Source organism: Aedes aegypti, unplaced genomic scaffold, assembly GCF_002204515.2.
Source record: "Aedes aegypti strain LVP_AGWG unplaced genomic scaffold, AaegL5.0 Primary Assembly AGWG_AaegL5_hic_scaff_735_PBJ_arrow, whole genome shotgun sequence".
NCBI classification, from domain to species: Eukaryota; Metazoa; Arthropoda; class Insecta; order Diptera; family Culicidae; genus Aedes; species Aedes aegypti.
In genome coordinates, this window is record NW_018736423.1 from 99,526 (window position 1) to 124,381 (window position 24,856).

The 24,856-nt window shown below is 35.5% G+C and overlaps 3 long non-coding RNA genes across 3 annotated transcripts; 1 reads left to right on the plus strand and 2 right to left on the minus strand.

Moving 5' to 3' along the window:
- Nucleotides 1-9,004: 9,004 nt before the first annotated feature.
- Nucleotides 9,005-9,464, minus strand: LOC110681341. Its single transcript, XR_002503172.1, has 3 exons — nucleotides 9,255-9,464; nucleotides 9,109-9,183; nucleotides 9,005-9,042 (listed from the first exon to the last, which is right to left on the minus strand). It is a non-coding gene; the product is annotated as an uncharacterized LOC110681341 (long non-coding RNA).
- A 2,554-nt stretch (nucleotides 9,465-12,018) lies between these two features.
- On the plus strand, nucleotides 12,019-12,854 carry LOC110681338. The gene is made up of 2 exons (XR_002503170.1): nucleotides 12,019-12,429; nucleotides 12,498-12,854. It is a non-coding gene; the product is annotated as an uncharacterized LOC110681338 (long non-coding RNA).
- Nucleotides 12,855-21,782: 8,928 nt separating this feature from the next.
- LOC110681336 lies at nucleotides 21,783-24,264 on the minus strand. The gene is made up of 2 exons (XR_002503168.1): nucleotides 23,894-24,264; nucleotides 21,783-22,124 (listed from the first exon to the last, which is right to left on the minus strand). It is a non-coding gene; the product is annotated as an uncharacterized LOC110681336 (long non-coding RNA).
- Nucleotides 24,265-24,856: the final 592 nt, after the last annotated feature.

Consider the following 24,856-nt stretch of genomic DNA (forward strand, 5'->3'; position numbering starts at 1 on the left):
ATATCTGGTTAGTGGTCAATCGACCACCCGCAGCGCTCGCATCGTTTTTGTTCGTGTTTGACGTTTACACACTACCGCCACCTGTTGGTCCATCGGCCAACTACAGTGTTTTTAGCATTGGGCGTACATGTTTTCCGACTATGATTTTGATCGCAATTTGTTCTAAGTGTTACGTCTGTTTCTCTGTGGTGTGATCAATCGTTTTATAATGCAACATAAGAATGGGTGTTTGGTGGAACTGCGCGTAACACTTGTTGTTATTAAATTTAGTGATTGTGTTGGTGCTAATGGTGTGTTTATAATAAAATCTATGGTGATGAAAATTTGAAAATGAAATTGGAAGTGATTCTGATAGTTTTGTTAGAAATATAATAATGATGATGTATAATGATGTGAACTCCACTAATTTAATAAAGGCCATAATACATTTTGCAATCATTTCTCTGAATATAAACATTATTGCCTAGTTCTTCAAACATGCATGATAAAAGTGTTAATAATGACAGCGAGTGCAGAAAAATGGATCGAAGTGATTTTGTTTTACTGTAACTTTGTTGATAGTGCTAAATTGTAGTTTGAATAGTAATGACTCTACAGCAACAAAAATGATGAAACATTTAAATTGAATATCTTTTAATTACTTAGTAATGCTAACAGATGGTAAATGCTAATAACAATGAATTTATATGAAAATCCCTGGGCAAAGGCACAACCTTGTGATCAGCTTGATTGCTGTCAGGTCTCGGGGCTTAAATGTATCTTTACTCTGAAGAGAAAGATGCACACTAGTGGTGCTAATGGTGATAATAATCAAAAGTGTTTTCTAATGAACACTATTGATTAACATCGCCGTGAACTGATACTTTACGTGGTCTATGATGAAGCGGCCCTTGTTTGTTTTTTCTATACGCATTTTATTTATACTTCCAGATACTCATCCGGAGCATTATTTTATTTGTTTTAATGTGCATCAAAACCTCCTAACATTGAAGAAATCGCGCTGAACAGGAACACGCATGGCCGTCCAAGGATACAGCAGAATCTAAATCCGTTTCTTATACCAATAATATCGCTATTTACTAATTACTAATTATAACACTCTCTTCTCGTCAGCTAGCGTCATGTCTCTATTTATAGGTACCCGTAACCGCAAATAGGAATAGTAACTCATGAGAAAAAACTAGGATATAAGTGAGTAGGAAATAATCACTAACACCCCCAACACTGAAAAGGTAAGCACATATACTATTCCATTAATTCCATTCTAAAATAAATCTGATTAAGGAGTGTTATCTTAGACGCGTACTCGGAAGTAGTTTTAGTGAAAACAGGTAGCCCAGTGTAAGTGATTAGTATAATCTGCGCTTGTGATTGCTGTGCGATGCGCTTCATTATTGCAGGACATTGTTCTCATTATTATTGCGGCCTTCAGCCCCTCGACGAGATCACTTTAAGAAGATATATGAATAATCTCGTTGCTGGTTTTGAAAATAGTGATAATGTAATAATATAGTGAGATGACGTTATTGTGTCGAATAAGTTTGTGTGGTTAATAGTAGTAAGCTACAAAGATGGTGATTATTCGAGTGATGATAGTTGGTGATATTATGAATATTAGTGATATAAGCAACAAAAACCTTACTTTTATTTTAATGAAGATAATGATATTGAGTGTTGATATGATTTATTTATTACAGTGATTATTTTGTAATGAGAAGTTTTATACTTTAAACCTGATAGAGCAGTAGTGTTGTGTTGCGGCTGGGTTATAGATGTGATGTTAATAACAAAATTGGTACAGATAATGGTGACGCTGTTAGTAGAAATTCAGTTGATAATAAAGATAGTGATATCAATACCAGTGAATAGTGCTATGAAGTAATCTAATAGTTATCAAGTGAAGTGATAGTGTGAAAAGAACGTTTTCCACCTTCTACCGTAATCTTCTGAGACAGATCGCAACAGTGTCTTCTTGGAAGCCATCTTTCCGTGCACGTCTGGTGAACTGCTTCAGAAGGATTACGTCCTCTTTTCTATCTAAAGTCTAGTTTAGAGCTTTGGACAGTATTCACTGTACGGCTAGCAACATACAAAAAAAAAAAAAAAAAAAAAAAAAAAAAAAAAACAATGAATTTATATGAAAATGGTGTGATGTGAAAAGTGATATAATGGAAAGTATATCTGAAGTGTATTACGAAAGTTGATGAGTGATAATCGGTGAAATACGTGATAGTGTCGAAAATAAAAGTGACGATAGTGAGTGATGAAATGAAATGGGGAATGAGGACCTTTTAATAAAACTATTTCGTTCTTCACTTTAACCACTCTAGTAGCATTTCAGGCCTTATCATAGTTTGATAGTAGTCTAAAGTACTAGACTGCAAAACTACGGTAAGGGCTGATTGCTGCTAGGGTACACAGTGACCATTTGAGCAACATTGCTTAGGAACGTCTGTGTGATGAACGCAATAGAGGCTTATAAAAGCAAATGCTGGGAAGGAGCTTAGGGCAGATTAAGAGTGCCAGTACTACCCCTATCGCTACCGACAAAAAAAAAAAAAAAAAAAAAAAAAAAGATTCTGTATGGTACAGATTACAGATTTTCACCGAAAAGTACAGATTGGTACAGATTTTTGGAATTGGCGATTTTTGTAAAATAAAATCCAAAAGATGCTTGAAATTCTAAACTAATTTCTACGAAACTATTATTGAAAAAAACTATTTCCATAGAATTTAATATTTAAAGAGTGAAATTATTAAAAAAAAAACTGTGTTATACTTCCAAATAAATTAAGATTAAAGTTTCTTTCAACAATTAATGTTGTGTGTGGTACAGATTTTGAGTACAGATTTTAAGAATCTCTGGTACAGATAAAAAAGATTTTTGAGCCTACGGTACAGATATAAATGTGGCAACACTGGAGAGAGCTCTGCTATTAGTGAGGCTAGCTGCCTGCGAAGAGGATCAGGTTGTCTCAGTCACCATCTGAAACTGACGGAGGATGGATGAGCTCCCCCGATCCACCGTGAGGCGTCTTCTGGTGGCTGGACGGGTTTTTTGTGGAGGGGCTGGGAATTGAACTCATGACCTTCCGCTTATGAAGCGAAAGCGCTACAGACCCCCCTGGGTACACAAAATAATCAAAGGACACCTAGCAACGATTACATAAATCACCGCCGCCCTAGCAAGAAAAATATATCTTTGACATCGCATTTCTTGTGAATAATCTTACCGCGTTTGGTGTTCCCGCATTTGATATTTGCAATATATTATCTGATGGTATGTTAACGACTGTCTAATACTCAACTGCCGTTATACGCATAATTGTCCCATGTTACTTTTCGTCATATTTGAGTTTTTGTAGCCAAATAGTCTAATTTTTTTTATGGTGTACTCAGCTGGAGCTTCATGACAGCTTCGTTGTCTGTGCTGGACCCCGTAGTGCAAATTTTTACCTCTACTTTTGCCAATATTTAGACGGAATAGGCTATGTTGCCCGCTTGTGCAGAAGTAGTTTTATTAGATTGTTTTTGCTTCAGTTTCCCTCCCGTAGTCATGTTTGTATAGTCATCATTTATTTCTGAGCAATCGGATTCTTGTTTACGCATGGAGAAGCGACATGAAAATATATGTTAATAATTAATGCATTTCTTGGAAATAACATACAGAGCTTTGTTGTAGTAGTCTATGTTGACAAATTGTAGCACAGATGTCATCTCCAAGCATCTTTTGACAATGATAGACAGAAAATAGCTGTGTTCAATGACTTTGATCGAACTTGCTCGGGGTTGGTTGTACTAGCTCGTATTTTTTGTCAACAAATAACTGTCAAAGCTACTTCGAGCATCTCCAAGCTGCTTTCTCAATGAACGCTCTTTTTACTCTTTTTACTAATTTACCGGAATTCCACGTGAAAAAAAATTCGCGCACCTAACAATCCGTATCGCTTCGGAATTTTGCTTTTTTTCTCAATGTTTACGTTTTTAAACGTCAAAAACACGAGCTACTGCGAGCTGGTTGAACTAGCTCGGACTCTAGCTTCCAACCTGTTTCGAGCGACTCGGAGTTGGTTGGACTCGGCTCAATGAACACAAACCCGAGCGACTCGAAGTAGGTTGGAGTGGCTCAATGAACACCAAAAGCTGACTCGCAAGTGGTTGCAACCAAGTTCGAGCAGCTCGTTGAACACAGCTAATGTTAATTATACAGAATGCGGTCGTATATCAAACGATAGCGATAGGAAGATCCTTTTTCCCGAATGAAGGTTATTGAAGTGAAAAACATGAAATGTGCTTCCATCTATACGCGAACAAGAACTATCTGAAGTACCTCGTCATTGTACGTCATGTATTCTCTAGTATTTTAGTCGTTTATGCTACTAGTCTGAAACGTGATGTGTTATACTATATGAATAAATTTCAAAATATGAATCAAGTGTTTGGTTTTAAATAGTCTTATCTTCCGAAGGTCGTACTGGAATGCTAATCAATACAATACTTTTCTAGGAGAGATGACTGTCTATGTTGCCATCTTGTAGTACCGAATCAAAGTTGTAGATAATTAATATGAGAAGTATCAAATCTAAATGTACTGTAAATGTGTTTGGTTTGGTCATCGATGTGCTTTATGCTCGTCTTATTGTTATTGTTCTGAAGTCTTCTCAAAATGAGAATTCAATCGAATAATGTCTCTAGTTAGTTTACAGGTTGGATAGACAAAGTTATTGGTACGGTATTATCGATATATTGGGGGGGCTGAAATGGTATACAATATGCGTTCGCTAAAAATTAAAAATGATACTTGCCCCTATCTTAGTATACCCACCAACGCATATGTGCTATGTGCTTCGGCTCCTAACACGACGTTTGATACATACGACAGACCACTTGCTCCCTCGTGATGGTGTTGTTTTTAGTTGTTATACATGAAAAGAAAGAAAGAAAGAAAGCTATTAGTATTAGGAATAAACAGGATTTAGTGAGTTTTCATTAAATTACGTTTGACTACATCGCTGATTATAGTCAACGACATCGGAAACTTTATGTGTTGACTGTTGATCTAGTTTTTCCTCAGTCCCGTTGGTCAGTATTGCTAAAAGTCCTTTTTAATATGATTTTTAGTACTTGGACAAGTTGAATACTTTAAGTTTACTACTTTTTGTTGGTCAATAATGATTTTGATCAGTTTGTTTTATACATCTATTCATATTCAAATCTGGTCTCGTCTGTTTTCATTTAGAATCGTCGTAAATACATTTCTATGTGTTGGAAACTATGCTAGAAATAATAAAGAAATAGAAAGTCATTTTTTATTGTCCGGATCCACTTTTCGGTGACAAAATAAAGCTTCATCGCGCCTAAGCCCTATCAATTTATTATAATTTTGCGAGAATGAAGTTGTTGTAGTTTTATGATACCAACATAATAAATGTGGTTTTTAATTATGATTCTAATGAGAGAAGCATAACAAATTAACATTTGTGTCACATTCTACTCGATGGATCCTTAGTCATTTTCCTCATTAGTCAATATTACAACCATTTAACAAAATCTAACCTATCTGCATCAAAGCGTGGCTACGGCTCCTGTTACCCCGATGCCTGGTAACAGGATAACCGTTGGATCACATCCGTAAGATTGATGCATCTATGCCAGATGGTTGATGACGCGGCATTAAACAAATATTTTCTGATGTGATACCACCACGACTGGACATGTCTTTGGTTCCCATATAAGTGCTAATGGGGTAAGCCCACCCATCGCGGCAAGATTACACGTCCTAGGGGAGGGTCTGCCGTTATACGCATAATTGTCCCATGTTACTTTTCATCATATTTGAGTTTTTGTAGCCAAATAGTCTAATTTAACCTATATTATTATTGAGGGCCCAGATAGCCGTAGCGGTAAACGCGCAGCTATTCAGCATGACCATCCGCTGGTCGAGGATCTTTTTGTAAAGAAAATTTTCTCGATTCCCAGGGCACCAGATAGTGACCAATCGATTAAGTTTTCAGCTTAAACGGCTGTTCGGCTCTCCAGATCCGCGCTCTTGAAAATTTGAACTTTGGCTTCGATTCATCTTCACCTTAATCCAAAATGGGCCAAAATAACGATTAATAAACTCATTGTACAGCAACAAATAAGCCTTACGAAGGAGGTCACACCATAGCCAAACTTTCGAAAAATGGACAAAATATCTTAAAATTGCGTTGTATTCCTGCAATGTTCAACTTACTAATATTATTATTATTTATCTCTATTTGAGTGGCTTTTAGCCGCGAATTTGTCGCTTACTTACTAATATATAAAAACATATTGGATACAATCATAACTGACACTTTCTCGATAAAATTATTCAATTTTGTTTAGAAAATATTTCGAATCAGTCTTCTGATATAGGATTATTTTGAAAAACAAAAAGAGCACAAATGATTGAAATATATTTTATATTTCTATAATGCATAATAGATAGAAAAAATACGACAAATGATTAAAATATTAACCTAATAAAAATATAATATATGAAATAAATGAATTTTAGTATAGTTAGATGAACAATTAAATTAAAGTTTTAACAAGTTAAAACTTATTATGAAATTCGATTAATCATTTCAGACTGTTTTTACTTTGTGTATAAACTTTATTTTAGACAATGCTGGTCTAAAATTAAGTTTAATAAATTTTCTCACTGTGCGCCATGAATAGTCGACTGAATTCAGCTTGCATCAGTACTGAACATCAGCAGAAGCAATGCGCTTGTTCAGTTGTTGATCAGCATAGCACGTGTTGATTAGACATTGTTGAATATAAGCTCAAGCATTATCAATATTCAGCTACAAGAGGTTTATATTGGGCACTGGAAGGCTGATACATGAATTCAAGGATAGCGCAGATGGCAAGGTATACCGCTGACGATGGGAAGGTCTCGAGTTTGAAGCCAGTATATAGGTAATTATTAGAAGTGGTTATAATTTCATGGTAAAAATATACACTGCATTTGAAGTACGGTGTTAAGCGATTTTTGTTCATTTATTTGTTTTCAATTAATTTTGTGGCAGTTGAATAAAAGCTGAAATAAACACGGAGAACAAAATATAGTGTTCGTAATCATTTTTCCGGTCAAGTTAACTATATTCTAAGGTTAATCTAGAGATAACTATAAATATAGTTGATTAGACAGTATATTGTTAAAAACAACTATACCGTATAGTTGTTAACAACTATATTTTTTTTTATTGAATTTACATACGTCAAACGTCAAAATTCAACTATAATTTAGTTGACTCAAAGTAAATTTAACTGAGTTTATAATATTTTGCAATGTTTACTCAGCATTTTATTCTGCTTTATAAACATATCTAAAAAAATCGCTGCTGCTTTATCGATCTAAAAAAAACATTGCAACAATCAAAATAAAGTGCGCGTCGGCAAACTTGATACGTGGTCCCCTGAGTGAGAGGTGGTCATCTTATCAACTACACTAATCCTTACAAGTCAAAAGTAAGTAGATTTGTGAGCATGACTTGAAGTCTAGGGATGTGAATGTTTTCGGATAGTGATAATTATCCAAGTTATAATTGATATAGGTACATGTGGATCGCTTAGTCAATGAAGTTTGTGTATTTGATTTGACGTTAATTTAGTGTTGGCGTAAGTTAATTTTACTTCGAAACAACTAACTGTGCGTAAGTAAAAGTAATTAACGAGATAGTAATCTCAACATAAAGAAATTATTCTGCGTGAATGCTTATAAAGTGATATTGAAGTTGTAGAATAAAGTCAATATACGACACACTTTATAACTTCTTCAAATTTGTTTGAACAACGCCTGAACAAAGGCTTCACATTGAAATAATTAAAATGTTGTTAAACATGATGCTGAATTAAAGTGCAATAATGTTGTTTGTTAAATTAGCGTTGTCAAATCAACAGTCCTTATTAGGCTAAATGAAACCTGAATCAACATCAACGCATATCTGTCCCACTACGTACTTCTCTGCATCAATCTCAAATAAAGTGCTTACTGGGGTACTGGGGTACTGGGGTGTTTTCATGATTCCGGTAGCGGTCCGTATTCCGTTTTGGGATGTTCTTATACACGGAGAAAAAAGTTTGTTAAAACCAAACAAAATCTAGTTAATTTCAACCTAAATTCTACATTGAATATTGCACAAACAAAATATTAGTTTAATTTAATAATGTCACTTTATTGAAACAAACTAAAATCTTGTGTTGATGGTTTTGCAAGAATTCAATTAAATTCAAACATATTTTTGTTAGCAACAACCAACATTTTGGTTGTTTCATTTGACGTTTCTTGAAACAACCAACGCGTTAGGTTATTTCAAACTGGAAACATTAGTTTGGATCTAACAATCCTCGTATAGAAACAAACAAATTTATTGGTTGAATCCTGAGACGAGACTCGCGAAGACGGTCTTCTTTTTCTGTGATTGCTGAGTTTTTTTTCTTATTCCACTTTGTGTTTATATCAATTATGCGCATGCTGTTCAAATCCTCACATGAACTTCTCAGCAAAAAATATTGAGTTTGCATCACATCGAATCATAGATAGCCGTTTGAGTGAAATTTCATGCCAGCAAACGTAGCAGACATTAGAAATAAATAATCTTCTGCTTAGATTTATCAGCAACTTTGGAAAAAAACTGCTCCGCCGACCGAGGTTTTCAATAACAGTTTACTTTGAACACAATACTTTTCACTTTTTCAGCCATAAAAACGGTGGGCTGCATTTGACGTTTCGTGAGAGGGGAAACTGGGCTGCATATGACGTTGATATTTTTCCTCTTCGCGAGTCTCTCTCAGGTTGAATCTAGCAATCTTTTAGTTGTATAATGTGGGTTGCTTTTTCATTTTTCTTTTGTTTCATGAATGAAATTATCAAAGGAAGGAGAAGTTTCAAATGTTTATTTTTGTTCAAATATCCAGAATTACAATGCATTTTATCGTCAGACCGTCCAAAATGCGCAGCGATCTTTGCATAGCATTTCATGCAAGATAATGGGTGGAAAACATCAAAACCTGTGTGGAAAACAATGTTGTTGTAGCTTGGTTTGATAAAGAATTTCATTATAATTTATAACCTACTTTTTTAGACGTAAGTCGCATATATCAAGCGAAGTCACAAAACCATTGTGGAGGCTGGCATCCATTGTCCATTATCTGAAAACAGATTATACAATCAACTAAAGCTGGATCACTCAATAAAAAAATGAATAATATGCATCACTTACCGTACAAAACCTCATGAAAAGAGTAACAGATCAAAATAGTTACTACTAGTAGTACTGTAAATTTTCCAATTTAATTATAACTTCCAACAAGAAAAAGTTAAATGGAGTTGTCCACCGCACAGCAATTCAGTTTGATATTGAATATTGTTTGAATTTACCTAATGTTTTAATTTGATTCTCAGATATCTGAACAAAAACAAACAACCTAAATAATGGAAGAAATAAACTATAACTTATTTGACATAAACGAATAAATTGGTTTGAAACTACCAAAATCACTGTTAGTTTTTACTAAAACCTAAGATTGGAACAACCATTTTATTAGTTAATTTCCAATGCATTCTCCAGTTTGAAACAATCATACTTGGACCTAAAAACAACCAAATTTTTAGTTTGAAATTCAACCAAAAAATTGGTTGTTTCAAACTGGACTGATTTTTCTCCGTGTATGATTTCGGTAACGGTTTGAGGTTATACATCGAAAATTGCTGCTCATTTTTTCAATGTCGAGTTTGTTTTGTTGTGTGCTGGAATTTGACATTTCATCATATCTACAAACATTCAACGCAGGGGTGTTATAGAACATTGTGAAAAAACCTCCACTCTGTATGCCCATAGGGTTGAAACAACTGTGCCGCACGACGATTTTAAGCTCAAAATGTGGTGAATTTTCATGTTTTTAAAAAATTGTAAGAAAACCAGGACTGCATATAAATAAAATCTAAAAGCACAGAGAAACAGACGTAACACTTAGAACAAATTGCGATCAAAATCATAGTCGGAAAACATGTACGCCCAATGCTAAAAACACTGTAGTTGGCCGATGGACCAACAGGTGGCGGTAGTGTGTAAACGTCAAACACGAACAAAAACGATGCGAGCGCTGCGGGTGGTCGATTGACCACTAACCAGATATTCGAATCGATCGTTAAAAAGTTGGTCGATGGACAGCTATGAGAGTGTGACGTCTGTTTGTCTGTGCTAAAAGTGTCAATAATCATTAAAAACAATCTTCTATAGAAGAAACATATAAAAACTGGGGGTAAGGTTTGACGGAAATGGTCTATTGATAATTTTTAGTAGGCCTCTGTAATAGTAGTTTACGGAACAAGTTGTAGAATGATGATTTTTACAGCACGAGTCGTAAATTTATCCTACGAGGCTTGTCGAGTAGGAGAATTACGACGAGTGCTGTAAAAATTGAGTTCTGCAAGAGTTACGTAAAACATTTTTTGCAATTTCGTAGAAGACCACTTGAGGGTATCAGACATTTTATCGGAATGCATTCACCATTATTTTACAATTTCTGAAAAATTGTTGTGTAGTGATTCATTACGCAACTCAAAACAGTTGCGTAATGAATCATTACAGCACTGGTTTCAGTTGCGTAATGGCTATTCCTGCACTGCATACTTCAGTGCAGGAAAGTAGGCCATTTCATGACAGACTGGCGTGATGAAAAACAGCCTATTACGATGAGAAATTGCAAAAAATTGGTTTTCATATCATCTTTTCACTTTGGGTTTCATTAGCGATGGGCGATTTTGAATCATTGTTTCGAACATCGATTTTTTCGTTCCGATTAATCGATTTTTTGAATCTATGTTAGGATCATTAAACATCTAGTGAAGCGATTATCGTCATTCGATTATTTGTTTCGATTCAAGAGGGTTTTGAATGATGAGTTGATTTACCATAAACTAAGTTTTAAACCTGCCTAGAAGCGTTTAATGTATAGTATTTCGACTACCACTTGCAATCTTCTTCAGTGACAGTTACTCGTATCCACTATACGAATACATTAAAAAGAGGTATAGATTTCAATTTCAAACGTTTTATAGTTCAAGGAATTGAATAATAAAAAGTAATTGCATTTGGTCTCATTTTTTAGGGCTAGTTTTTTTTAGTTTACTACTTGAGAATTGAATCGATTCAAGAACATCGATTCAATTGAATCGATTAAATCGGTGAATCGATTCGACATGTCGAATTTTAATCGATTTAGTTATATCGATGTTCAGGTCAAAATTTGACCTTATTTGGCATATTTAATATGCCCAACGCTGTGTATTTCCCCACGTTGAAAATTTGCATGACAATCTATTCGTCAACAAAACGAACAATACATAAATAACTATTTTGACAGAAGAAGTTAGCTGAATAATCTGCTATGGACTTATGCACGAGTTCACGAAATTAGTGAACTCGTGCATTGGTCCATAGGCCAGGGGAAGTGGTTCACCCAGAGTGAATTTATAGCAGAGAAAAAGTACACGGAGAAATATTTTTACCTAATTTTTGAGTTTACTTTACCCAAAATTTAGTATATCGATTATAGTTTCAATCCAAAATCTCTCGGTTTTCTCTTTCTCCCACACGAATGTTGTCAAGAATAGAGAGAGCTGCATCCACCCAATGGGGGTACTTTGGCCCAATAAGCCAAATTTGGGTAAATGCAACTTTTCTTATGTTTGGGTCGAAAGAACTCAATTTTGCGTTAAATCATCCCAAAATTGAGTATATTTTTCTAATGGAATTAAAGCCAAACTACCTAGTGGGGACCTTGGAAATTTAGCCAAAATTGAGTTATTGGGCTCAACTACGGAATTGCGTTGAAACTACCCAAAATTGAGTTGAATTCCGTCTCCGTGTAGATTTTGTATGAAAATTGTCAGAAGAATGAATGACAATTTCATCCACTTCTCCTGGCCTATTCAGCTAAAAATATTACTTGGGGAGTACAAAAAGTGCTCGGTAACAATGAACTGCGGCACCTCTGTTCTAATTATGCTATAATGTTCATTTCCATATTTTTGTTTTGTTTTTTTAAATCTTAAATGACAGTATCAACTCAGCTGACGTACATCGTTCAAAACAAAATAACTCAAAGAAAATAGAAAATAAACACAACTGCGTATTTATCTTTTCGCAAAATATAATCTTAAAATTGTGCTCGTAACAAATTATGAAACAATGGAAAAATGTCCTTGCAAAACGTATTAGCCATCAGCTCTCTAATGTCACTGGGAATGGCCAGCCTAGCGACGGTAATCCATTTTTTCCAACGTGAAGCAAACTACACGGAGTACGAATACTTGCAGCAACAGGAAGATCCGGAAAGTTTTCGACCCAACTACAATCGCGTCACCTGGAATGGACCAATAGGAGAAGATAGGTGCACCATTTGATATTTTTCCCCTAAAAATGCAAATTTAGTTACAGAAAAAAACTTGAATTTTGCAGAAATTTTTGCGCGATTTGCAGAGCTTGTATAAAATACAACAATAAACGCAAAACTTTGGAGTGCCAACACAGCTTCCACGAAAAATGCATCAACCAATGGCTTATTGTGAAACGGACTTGCCCCATCTGTCGAATGGTACTGGCTAACCCAAGCTAGCAGTTACTTTTCTACTAGGAACGATTCATATGTACTTAGACGGGAAATCATCTTTTATTTTTATCCAAATGAACCAAATGAGAAACATGTTTGACCTGAGATTATGGCTTTTTATGTACAAAGTAAGACAATTGAAATTATTATATGAATGGTAAGGTTTTAGGCTTTTTAATAAACATTGATGTATTCTATATTTTTAATACTCAAAATTTCGACACATCTGTCTCGTAATCAAAAAGGTTTGTATAGAACATAGAACACCCCAGATAGTCGTAGCGGTAAACGCGCAGCTATTCAGCATGACCATGCTGAGGGTCGTGAGTTCGAATCCCATTTGTCGAGGATATTTTCGTAAAGGAAATTTTCTCGATTCCCAGGGCATAGAGTATCTCCGTACCTGCCACACGATATACACATGCAAAAATGGTCAATCGGCAAAGAAAGCTCTCAGTTAATAACTGTGGAAGTGCTCATAAGAACACTAATCTGAGAAGCAGGCTTTGTCCCAGTTGGGACGTAACGCCAGAAAAGAAGAAGAACATAGAACACGTAGGCGTAGAGAGGCAGTACTTTACATACCGTAAAATGGGGCGAATAGAAACACTCTCCGACATGTTTGAATGTGTACAACTTAAACCGTGTAGATAAAAAACATTTTTATTACTCTCAAATATGCTGCCCATAACTGCATATTTGTAACATTCGACAAAAGTAGGCATTGAGTAAATGGAATACCAAGTGTGAATTTCACGGCAGTATGGGAGGAAACTAAAATTTCTAAAAATTACCAGGAATTCAAAAGTGCTTATTTCAGGCTGATATTTTGTACAACTCATATCGCATACTAGGTGAATAGTCAGAAAATAATTCTGATAGAAATTTCATTGCTATCACATTACGAGGCCCATTTATAATCTCAATGTGACTGTTATGCGGTTATAATTACCAATGTGACAAAACAACTTGGTATTTTTTTTCGAATTTTCTAGAACAATCTCACAGATTTTAGTAAGTTGATCGAAAGTATTTATCATTTGATGACTCTCCATGGTATTAACTCCATTTTGTCAAAAATGTCGAATGTGACTGTTTTGCAGTTATGGGCAGTATGGGTCCCGTCTTCCTTAGCTGAGACCCCAATTGCCATTAAAAACAAAAATTATTTCGTACAAATATTTGTAAAAATGTGGTATGCTTCTATTCACCCCGCAATGGGGCGAATAGAAACCCTGTTCAGTAAATATCAATACTTTTTTCATTTAAATGGAAAAATAAACACTTGTTCGAGTGCATCTTAAAGAAATATCATAACAAATTCACCTAGTAAAGAAAAAAATTGAAATTATTAAAAACAATTTCGATTTTTGATCATGGTACAAATTGCCAAAAATGGCGGATGTTTCAAGCTATCAAAAATGGTTGAGATTTCAATATTTTCTTCTTATTTTGTTTTAGCAAAATGTGGCAAAATTTATGATTTGAAAATAGTCTGTCGATACTCTGTTACTATTGAACTAATGGAAAAAAATATATTTCAGTAGGTTTTTTAAGTTAATCTTTACATAAAAGACGCATTTCTACCTGTAGGTCACTTTGTTTCTATTCGCCCCACTTTTTCTATTCACCCCGTTTTACGGTAAGTACAGTTAAGCAACAGTGATGGATATCTTACAGATACGGATCACTGTTGGATTTAACACCAGAATGTGTCATCGAATAGATTCGTGATTACTTACCGGTCAGGCTACTGACTGAATAGCCTCTGCTGGACGTAAGAGACGCCTCCATTCGCAATGCGATTCGGGTTTCGATCTACTTCGTCGCAAGCACTAGCCATTCCATGAAAAAACGATCTAGTGGGTCACCGAATTCCGTGAAAATTTGCTTATTTGTTCCTTATCCGAAATAAGGATACACGCGGTTTTGGATTTTTGATAAGGGTTACCATTTCCGAAATAGGGTGACCAGAAAAATCGACGTGTTTATTCTGCGCGGCGTGTGAGTCGAGACGACTCGCTCTCACCGCGAGTGACGTGAGACGACTAATGTTAATCAAATGGGAGCGAGTCGACAATTGTCACCTCATTCGACTCGTGTCACCTCACACGCCGCGCAGAATAAGCACGCGAGACTTTGCAAAAAAATATTTAAAAAAAATCATAACTTTTGAACCGCTTGACCGATTTTTAATTTTTTTGGACAAAATGAAAGCTAAAAAAATGTTTCGTTTTTTCGTGTTATAATCATAACTTTTGAACCGCTTGGCCTTGCGACCAAAGGGACTATTGCTGTTCTCATTTTTTTATTGAAAGTTCAAAAAATTTTACGTTTGCCGTCAAATTTTCAGCGATGTATGTTTTTTAGTTTTCGAGATACAGGTATGTTCCGTTTTTATCACGTTCCGATGTTGTCACGCTCCGATTTTGTCACGTTCGGATTTCGTCAACAAATTATTCCGTTTTTATCAACACACAAAAAATGATTTTTTTTTTATTTTTAAAAATGCTTAGAATACAAACTTAAAATTTATGCTGAAGCAATTCAAATGTTTTTCAATAGCCTCAGAATTGAATTTTCGACATTATGTTAGTGTTGAGCAACAACGATACATGGTAGGTGTCAAGATATATACGATTCAAGAAGGTTTGACACCTTCCTATCCGCTTATCAATTAGAGTCTTCAAACTTAACATTGACTGTTGGACAAAGCTGATGCATGCTCCTACAGTCGAGAGTTGCTCTGGCCACGTCCTAGCAACAACTGGAATTTGTGACTACTCTACTTTGTCTTATATCACATGGCATCATACAATTTTCGATATGAATGTGATAGACATATATGTTAAGTTCTTTGTAACAGGGATGCACCTGGGAATTAACTCAAGAATGTTTTGGCAACGGCAAGGGACATGATCAAGTTTATTTTATATTTTATAAGAATGTTGACCCCACATTATTTCTGACAATCACCCTAATTTTTGTTAACGGCGGATCCAACTTTCGATCGAATCCTAATCTTTCCAAGAAATTGACTTGTGTAAGACTGATCGTGCATTGATGTTCGTGTCAGTTTGCTTGTACATCTCTATGGCCCACTTGATTTTGCTGGTGTAAACGGGAAAGCGGTTTTCGATCCAAAGCGCATTCGAACGTAAACAAGAATAGGAACTCGATAGCATTGTACAGATTATTGCAAACTGCTATTGATTAGGTTCTGTTCCAAGAGGTAGGGGAAAAGGTCCAGCAAAACTTTGTAATCTACTGAACATTTTGGAACCTCCATACAATAAGTTCGCATCGAGAAAGCGAGAAGAGGATTGCAATAGCTGACGATTCGAGAAACTGTTGATACTGGAGGTTCCCACGTCACGCACGTTCCCATCCCAAATTTGCTGGAGTTTTGATCTTTGAGCAGACACGGGGTGCGTGTCATGCAGACCATGCAGGCCAAAAGGTTAATTAAGAGGCTTATACTAACTATCATACGCTTGTTCATGAAACTTAACAAGAGTTTCTGACCAAAAAGTTCTAATTTATTGATGCTAGTTCTTGAATGCGTACACTTTTATGAACATATTTAAGGCGAAGTAGGCCGTCATTGAAGTTTGTTCACGTCGTTGATGATTGTTGCTAATTCATCTCACGATTTCGAATTAAAGAAAAGTAGTTGGTTTTGCATTGACACAGCTGAAAAAGTATCAGCATACTTTATGCATGTTAGCGCGTATAGTGATACAACTACGCTAACGCTAACACTAACGTTAGCGCGTATAGTGATACTTTTTCAAGTCAATATAAACTATCAAGACTGAGTTTTATCACTTTGAAATGCAAGCTGTAAAGCTGTGTGGCATCAAACGAATGACGGGCTGCTTAGCCTTAAGGCGAAGTAGGCCATCATTGTAATTTGCACGCGTCGTTGAATATTGTTGCTAAATCATGTCAAATTTTCGAATTATAGAAAAACAGTTGGTATTACACTAACGCAGCTGGACATGTACCAGTATACTTTCTGCATGTCAGCGCACATAGTGATTTATGAGGACTGATATTTTTTACTTTGAAATTGAGAGCTGCTATGTCAACATGGCTGCCAAAATGAATGACGGGCTACTTAGCCTTAATATTAGTGTTACCTAACAAAAAATAGAACTTAAGTCAATAAACTAGCATTCGTGCTCTAACTCACAGCACCTCAAAGCTTAAAGCGAAGGTGCCGCTGTTCCAGAATGGCATTTCGAGTAATCACAGGCGAAGATTATAGTAATAGCTTTAGAAGGAAAATCCCCACAATAATTTTACTGATTGGTTTTGGCAATTCAAAGCACAAGAAACCGTGAATAGGTACATTTGAGTTCGCAAAACTTGCGCAACAAAAACTCATATATAATCGCCAATCGGGTGTAGTCAAAAATGCAAAAAAATGTAGCTTGGCAAAAAAGATCTCAGTTGATAACAGCGGAAATGTTTACAAGACCACTATGCTGAGAAGAAGGCTGTTTCTCAGTTGGGGTGTAATGCCTTAAGGTGAAAATAAATCGAAGCCAAACCTCAAATTTTCAAGAGCACGGATCTGGAGAACCAAAAATCCGGTTTAGCTGAAAACTTAATTGATTGATCATTAGCTGGTGGTTTCGATTAAGTTTTCAGCTCAAACGGGTGTTCGTTACTCCAGATTTGTGCTCTTGAAAATTTGAGGTTTGGCTTCGATTCATCTTCACCTTAAGAAAAAAGAAGTAGCAGAAGGATGACGATGAGAAGAAAATGAAGTTGTTTCATGTGAAATCTTTCTTGAAAAAAAAAAAACAATAATCAGCTTGACCCAGTGAATCAAATTATCATCAAAATAGACGAAAAACAAACAACAAAGCAAGCTCGCTTACAACCGTTTGTCACAACTGTTGCGGATAAGGACACAATTTAAAGCAGAATTGTCATGACAATCACAGAGCGCAATATTGTTGCAACCTTTTCAACTCGCGATTAATCAGTAATTTTAAACACAAAACCAAATTTGTTTTATGGATGCTGCTTGATAATGTGTCAATGTTTACACGGAGAAAGTTCTCGAAAATTGCAAAGCGAAGCCCAGAAAATCGCCGCGCACGTGGTGATCGATCTTTGTCATATTCTGTTCAGGTGATGACAAACTCATGTTGCGGAATAAAATTGTTGCAACAAGAATAGGAGGTGACAATGTCTTTGTTGCTGCGTGTTGGGTGACAATTTATTCACTGGCTTGACCCACTTCCTTGTAGTTATTTTTACAAATATGACCCATCCTATGATGCAAAGCACATATTCACATAATCGTAACAATATTCCATATTCCATTTATTGAAATTATGGCCAAGAAAACTAAAACAATTAATGATTTATGAATGAATAATCTAAATGCTCCTCAAAGCTTCTAAACATCAATACTGTACATTTATATGATGAAAATGTGTATTATCCTGACAAAACTGCAATTTTCATTTCAAAATTGTAAAACATTTTGTCTAAGAAAATTATTCCGTTTTTGTCACGGTTCCGTTTTTGTGAACTGAAAATTTCCGATCGTGTTGATAAAAACGGAACATACATACATTTTTATTTTCAAGAAATCATAACTTTTTAACAGCTCAACCGATTTCCAATCTTTTTTTATGGAATAAAAGCTTAAAATATCAACTTTTCAGAAAAAAAAAATTACATGAAAAAATATAAAAATTTCTTTCGAGTTCTGGGACCAAAGAGGGTATTACTATTCTAATTTTTTCAAGAAACTTCAGAAAATTTAATGTATTCCCTCTAATTTTCAGCGATAGATGTTCTTTAGTTTTTGATATATATTTTTTTAAATTGAAAAACCACTTAAAATTGAATAAGTGCATAATAATATGTGATTTTTCAGATTTTTTTCTTTTGTTATACAAGATGCCATTCAGGGTTTTCACTGGGCAAATGCACAGTGCACAATCCACCCGTTTGCCATCTATTACAAAGATAAATCTTCCGGATTAGAATTTACAAGTTTTATGCTGCCGTGAATCGCAAGTCAGTCCCATCTGTAAAAAGTAGGCATTGAGAAAATGGACTGTGAAGTTTCCAAACTCGTTTTTCATACGAATATTCAAAAAATTCCAGAGGATTGGAACATGTTCAAATCCTAATGAAACTTTCACAATTTGCTTTTCACTACTATATCCTTCCGAGAAAAATATAAAGATGATCAAAACTCGGTTCACTTTTGTGTGATACGGTGCAGAAATCTGTAGTAGGACTGATCTGCGGTTACTTTTCATTATGGGACAATTTGACTTGCTGGTTTTTTCCAATTTTATGATTTTTTTATAATTTATGTCATATGCAAAAAGATGTTGGTGTAACTGCAGAGTGCTACATGTCATAGCAAAGGACCATGCGATGCTTTAGATGGAGTTTAAAATGGAATGCTACAAAAGCGAGCCTGCACCATATTGATATGGTTCCTAATATGTTCCTATTTGGCCACTTCCCCCAGGGCACCTGGAACCTACTATAGAGTGATCAGTGCGTCTAATGTTCTGAATATGCTACTGGAAGCATCATTTTGACGTTTGATGCTCACTTGGAATAAAAAGACTAAGATAAAATTGACGTCTATAGCATTTGAGTTTTGAAATTTGGGCAGCTGTACGGATTTCGAATCACGAGTGTACGGATTTTGATTCAACCTTATTAAGGTGTACGGATTTCGATCCAAGACAAGTGATTTTAATTCCTGTTGTTTTAAGTTTAAACTCAACTTCAGGCTCATTTTGGGATTAATTATGTCTTAAAAGATGTGAAAGTCATAGAAAAAGAGTGATCAATGGCCTTTTACAATTCCAAATATATTTAACAGAGGTTTTTATTTGGCTTACTGCTTAGGTGTACGGATTTCGGTACCACACGGTACATTATGGAAAACCTTTGCACATCTTTACTGGAGGATTTCATTTCAACCACACTACGTTATACTTTTATAATTCACGAAATTTTAAAAAATTCCCTTAATGACCCCATATAATTGGGTCCTAATTTTTTTAATGAAATCTTGTTGTTATTTAATAACACGAAAGAGCATGTTACTGCAACTACTTTGGCAAGTTTTCCCGCCCAAATAACGACTTTATAAACATGATACATTAATTTAAAAATTGGGGCCATAAATGAACCTTGACATCGTTTATCATGACGTTCGCTTAGTCGACAAAAACACCACAGGAGTTTTAGTTTTAACACTGGGGTTGTTCCTATCTGACATTTCGAAAGAACACGGAAAACAAAATTCACCCAAAATTTGAGTTAAGGTCAAGGAGTGTGACAAAATCTAAAAAAAAACTTTAAAACATGTTTTTTGGACTTAAACCAATGGAAAACATTAGAATATTGAGTAAATATGTGTTTTTGACCAAAACTTCAGCGGTAGGCACTAAAATTGGGACAGGGCTTTAGGACCCTATTGAGAACTAACACATGGTTTCATCGTCCGCACTGAGAAAAATCTACACGTCAAGGTCGTGTGTTTTAATTATAGATTTGCGCAATGAGGAAAACCACATGATTTGAGTGTGGTAGCCATATGGATTTCATCATTGATTTCACGGTATAATAACATGTGTATCAACATTAGATTGTCATTTGAAACAAACATGAATTTCCAAATATTAAATCATGAAAACCAACTGATATGCTTATTGAATTCGAAATGTAGTAGCTTTAGATAGTCATGTGTGATAGAACATAAATGTCATGGGACTGAAAGAAGAAATTTGGTAGAAAAACTTTTGCTCCCCAAAATATGGATCCGAGGCTCCTCTGCTTGTCGCAAGCTCTCTTGATTTTTTTTTCAAACCCGTGAGCCAGCAACAAGCGGGGCGCCGCAAATCCATAATTTGGGAAGCCAGGGATAAGCATATTCCATTTTTTTCGAAACTGAAAGCCAGGAAAATCTGTTAGTGGAATCCGATTTTTCTACTGAACTATACATTATAATCAATGTTTTCTTATAGAAAGGTAGAACTCTCGTATATCGGTCAACTTCACTAATAAAAGAAAAATCGAATTCACAAATTTTCATCTAACACTTTCAGCTTCAAAATTTGCTTCTTCTCCTTGGAAGCATGATGATGACTGTCGTTCGACACGAGGTCCAACCGCAATTCAGTTCACTATGCATCCCAAGGGTTGATCACAAACAATTTAGAAGCTTTGAACATGGAAATCGATAGCATAGCTCATGGATTTCATCATAACAATCTCATTGCGCAAATCAATGAATCTACCAACTTGAACATGATGATTATGACACAAGATAACCATAAGCAAAACACACTGAATCCGTGTTGGAGTGATGATATATGCGTCCATAGGTTGACACATACGAATCTGAAGAGAAAGCTTCGGGAACTTATGTGGAAAAAATATGGAATCCCTGTTGTCGGTTGATGAATTAATCCATGAAGCAAAACACAGGAATTTAATGTGTAACACACACGAAGTTTGCAAGAAAATCCTAGCAAATCGATATGGACGTTCATGAATCGATCCATAATTTTAAACACACAGATCGAGCGTGTGGATTTTTATCAGTGCGGACTGAGGTGAAAGAGTGTTTCCGCTGCACTGTGAGCAACTGTCATGATTGGTTCGGTCAAAAGGAATTGTGCTTATTTATCTGTTTGGGCTGTTTTTTGATGGCGCCAATGAATTTTAAGGGCAATCGACATATTTCATCATGCTTTAGGAATAAGAGGTTATTGAACAAAAACAAGAATTCATCAAACATTCTAGGATCCTACTGTCAATGTTATCGGATTAATCGTTATCGACACTGCACTACCTTCTTTTCCCATACAAAAGCTAATGTGTTGTCTGTTACATCATCAGCTACTATTTGGGGGTAAGCCCCCCCAAGTCTATAGTCCATATTACGAGACGTTTTTGAACAGCTGATCGCTCATTTTATGAATGAAAATTTGACAGGAGGCGTTGTCGTAACGTGTGAAAGTATCAGCAATATCATCAGTGTTGCCGTTTCGTAAAATGGACTATGTGGCTATAGGAAATTTTGGGAAACTCTACTGTGCGTACCCTTTCTCATAATCGTATCAGCAATTCACTATTCACCGTAATTTTAAAATTTTATTTTTCGAATCATTACATAACTAAACACGATTGTGAAGGATTACAAGTCTAGCGAAAAAAAAACTAAAAAATAATAGGAAGCAAATTATACACATCTAACTGTATTGCTTTTATATGCTCCTATTTTCTAGATTCAGTTCCATAGTAACAAAAATTGTTCTCATTAGTCTACTGTTTACAACGGCATTCTACAGTTCGGGCATTTTTTCGATTCTTGCATCCAGCCGTTGATACAATTGTTGTGGAAGAGATGACCACAAGGCAGCATTTTTGGGGTGCCTTCTCGAATCGAACTCAAACAAATGGTGCAGTGGACCCTGGAAAGAAACAGTGCAAATTGCGCTTTTAAATATGTGCCGTAATTCCGGATGAAATTGATCATTTTTCACGATTTTTCTATAGGGAGAGTCCTGTATGGCCCGATAGCCCCTATGCCTGGACATTAGATCAATTTAATTAAACACAATGCCTATTGAGTAGTTATTAGTTTACATAAAATATGACGTTTCTGTCTCCATAGATTATGAAATTAGAGCCATGTCCTCTATGTGCTAAGACACTTTTATGGAGGTTTTTACCATGATTTTGGACCCTATTGACTGTTTAACGATAAACTTGCGACGATCGACGCGCCACCATATATCATATAGCGGAGGTTATTAGAACTAACTTGGAGGTGATGATTTGGAGGTTATTTGGCAATTGGGTCCTAAAATTTGTAATGAAATCTTGTTTTTATTTAATAACACGAAAAAGCATGTTACTGTAATTACTTAAGCAATTTTTCCCGCTCAAATAATGGCTTTATCATGTTCAAACTTTAATTTAAAAATTTGGTCCATAAATGAACCTTGACACTTTTGATCATGTTTGACGTTCGCTTAGTCGACAAAAACACCACAGGGGTTTTAGTTCGACCACTGGGGTTGTTCCTATCTGACATTTCGTAAGGGACACGGAAAACAAAATAAACCCAAAATTTGAGTTTAAGCCAAAGGATGTGACAAAATCTAATAAAAATGTTTTTGGGCTTAAACCAACGGAAAACATTAGAAAATTGAGTAAACATGTGTTTTTGGCCTAAACTTAAGCGTTTGGCACTAAAATTGGGACAGGGCTTTAGGACCCAATTTGGAGGTTAAAATCACCTCCAAACACTAGCGATTTTGCGGTGGGATATTGACGTTTGATCACGAATAAACCACACTACAATTGATATGGAGCATAGAAAGCACATGTTATATTTTCATTATGCGGTATTGGTTTGATTTTTTATCAGCTAGTTCACTTGTACGAGCTTAGTCCAATCCAGGCATAGAGGACACTTCAAAAGTAATGCATGTTTGTACCTAAGATCTTAGCTGTGTACAAACAGTCGGAGAACTTCTTAAAGAAGGAAGGAAAACAGGGATATGAAACTGACACTTTTTAGTAGGATTTTGTTTCACATTTTCGAATAGCCTACTTCGGGACTAAAAAAGGTTTGTCAATTTTCAAAAAGTCGTCTGGAATACATATGAACCATACATCGATAGTAATCTTGATGTTAACATTTATAAGACTTGATATTGCTCTCGAAATTTTAACAAATTTGAGGGGCATTGCAAAACCAAAATGTGATGTAAAATTTGAATCCGTGATTATGGACGATGACCTTACACTCTTGATCTGACTTAAAAACGTGAGGAGGAAGCAATTTCAACGCATTCGCAATCCTGCTATGAAAGTTATATGGCAGGATCTGCAAAAACAAATAAAAAAACGTTTTACTCGATTAATAAATTTTGAAAATAAAATATCACAACTGAATCCTGGCTCTATAGCCGTTTGGAAATTATCTAAAACCTCAGAAGCCAATACGGCATTGAAAGAGGAAAACAAATTACATTATTTTCATAGAAATGAACATTCTTTTACACCAAAATTTCACATTGAATGTCGACAATAGTTATGACAAAAAAAGCTCATTTACTACAGGTTGCATTTGTTATTGGTGTAGGAAGAAATAAAATCGTGTGACGATGATCAGTTTCATTCGAATTTCTGATACTATTTATTTGCTAGAGGAGAAACTAAGGTGCCTTACGAATCATCCGAATAGCCTTCCCATTGCTTGTGTGAGCGATAGCTTCCCGTTGGTGGCCGTCGTCTGTGCTCTTCCTCTTGCATGATTCCGTGGAGATAATTCACAGTGTAGCATATTCCTACTACGGCAACAACTCCGATGGCCAGGGAAGATGCAAACGTTAACAATCCGTGCAACACCATTCTAGTCGATATGGATCGGTTGCTAGATTCTTTTCATTCGATATGAGAAAAATCCGTAACTACACTAGAAAACGTGAAAAATTGACGAAGTACGAAAACAAAAACCTAACGTTTGCAGCGAAAAGCTTCCGATTTGTGAACGAAAATATTATGACTTCACTCGGTTTACCAGTAGGTATATGCGATTTTCTGTTAGGCTATCAGTATGAATATTTGACTAGGCATGAATCAATATACAAACATCGGTTTCAACTCTGGCCAAATCTTCCCAATGCCAAACATTTGTTTGGCTCTGCATGAACCCAAGCCATAAAGTTCGCCATAGTGTACTGATAGCTTCATAAATTGAGTTTTCGAACTGCTATAATGAGAGACTTTCAAGTCATTTGATTGACGGAGCACTTTTCGTTCCACGTAACATTAAACCCCTTCTTTGAAAAGATTGTGCTATGTATTTAGATGAGAATGGCCTTTTAAGGTGAAACATCTCGGCTTTCGGCCGAATACCGAATAGTTGAAATATTATTATTCGGCCAAACGAATATTCGGCCGAATAATGACTCAATTTTCGGCCAAATAAAACCTTAAAATGCGGCCGAATAACACCCATATATTTGTCAAATTTCCCTTTTTTTAATTGGAAAAGCTTTCAAGGTGAATAATTGAACGGAATGATCGTTTTATTGAGCTTTTAAACCGTTTGAAGAAATTACAATAATTACATATATATAAGTACGAAAGAAAAGTGTGAATAAAAGTGCGGGAATAAGCCCCCCGAAGA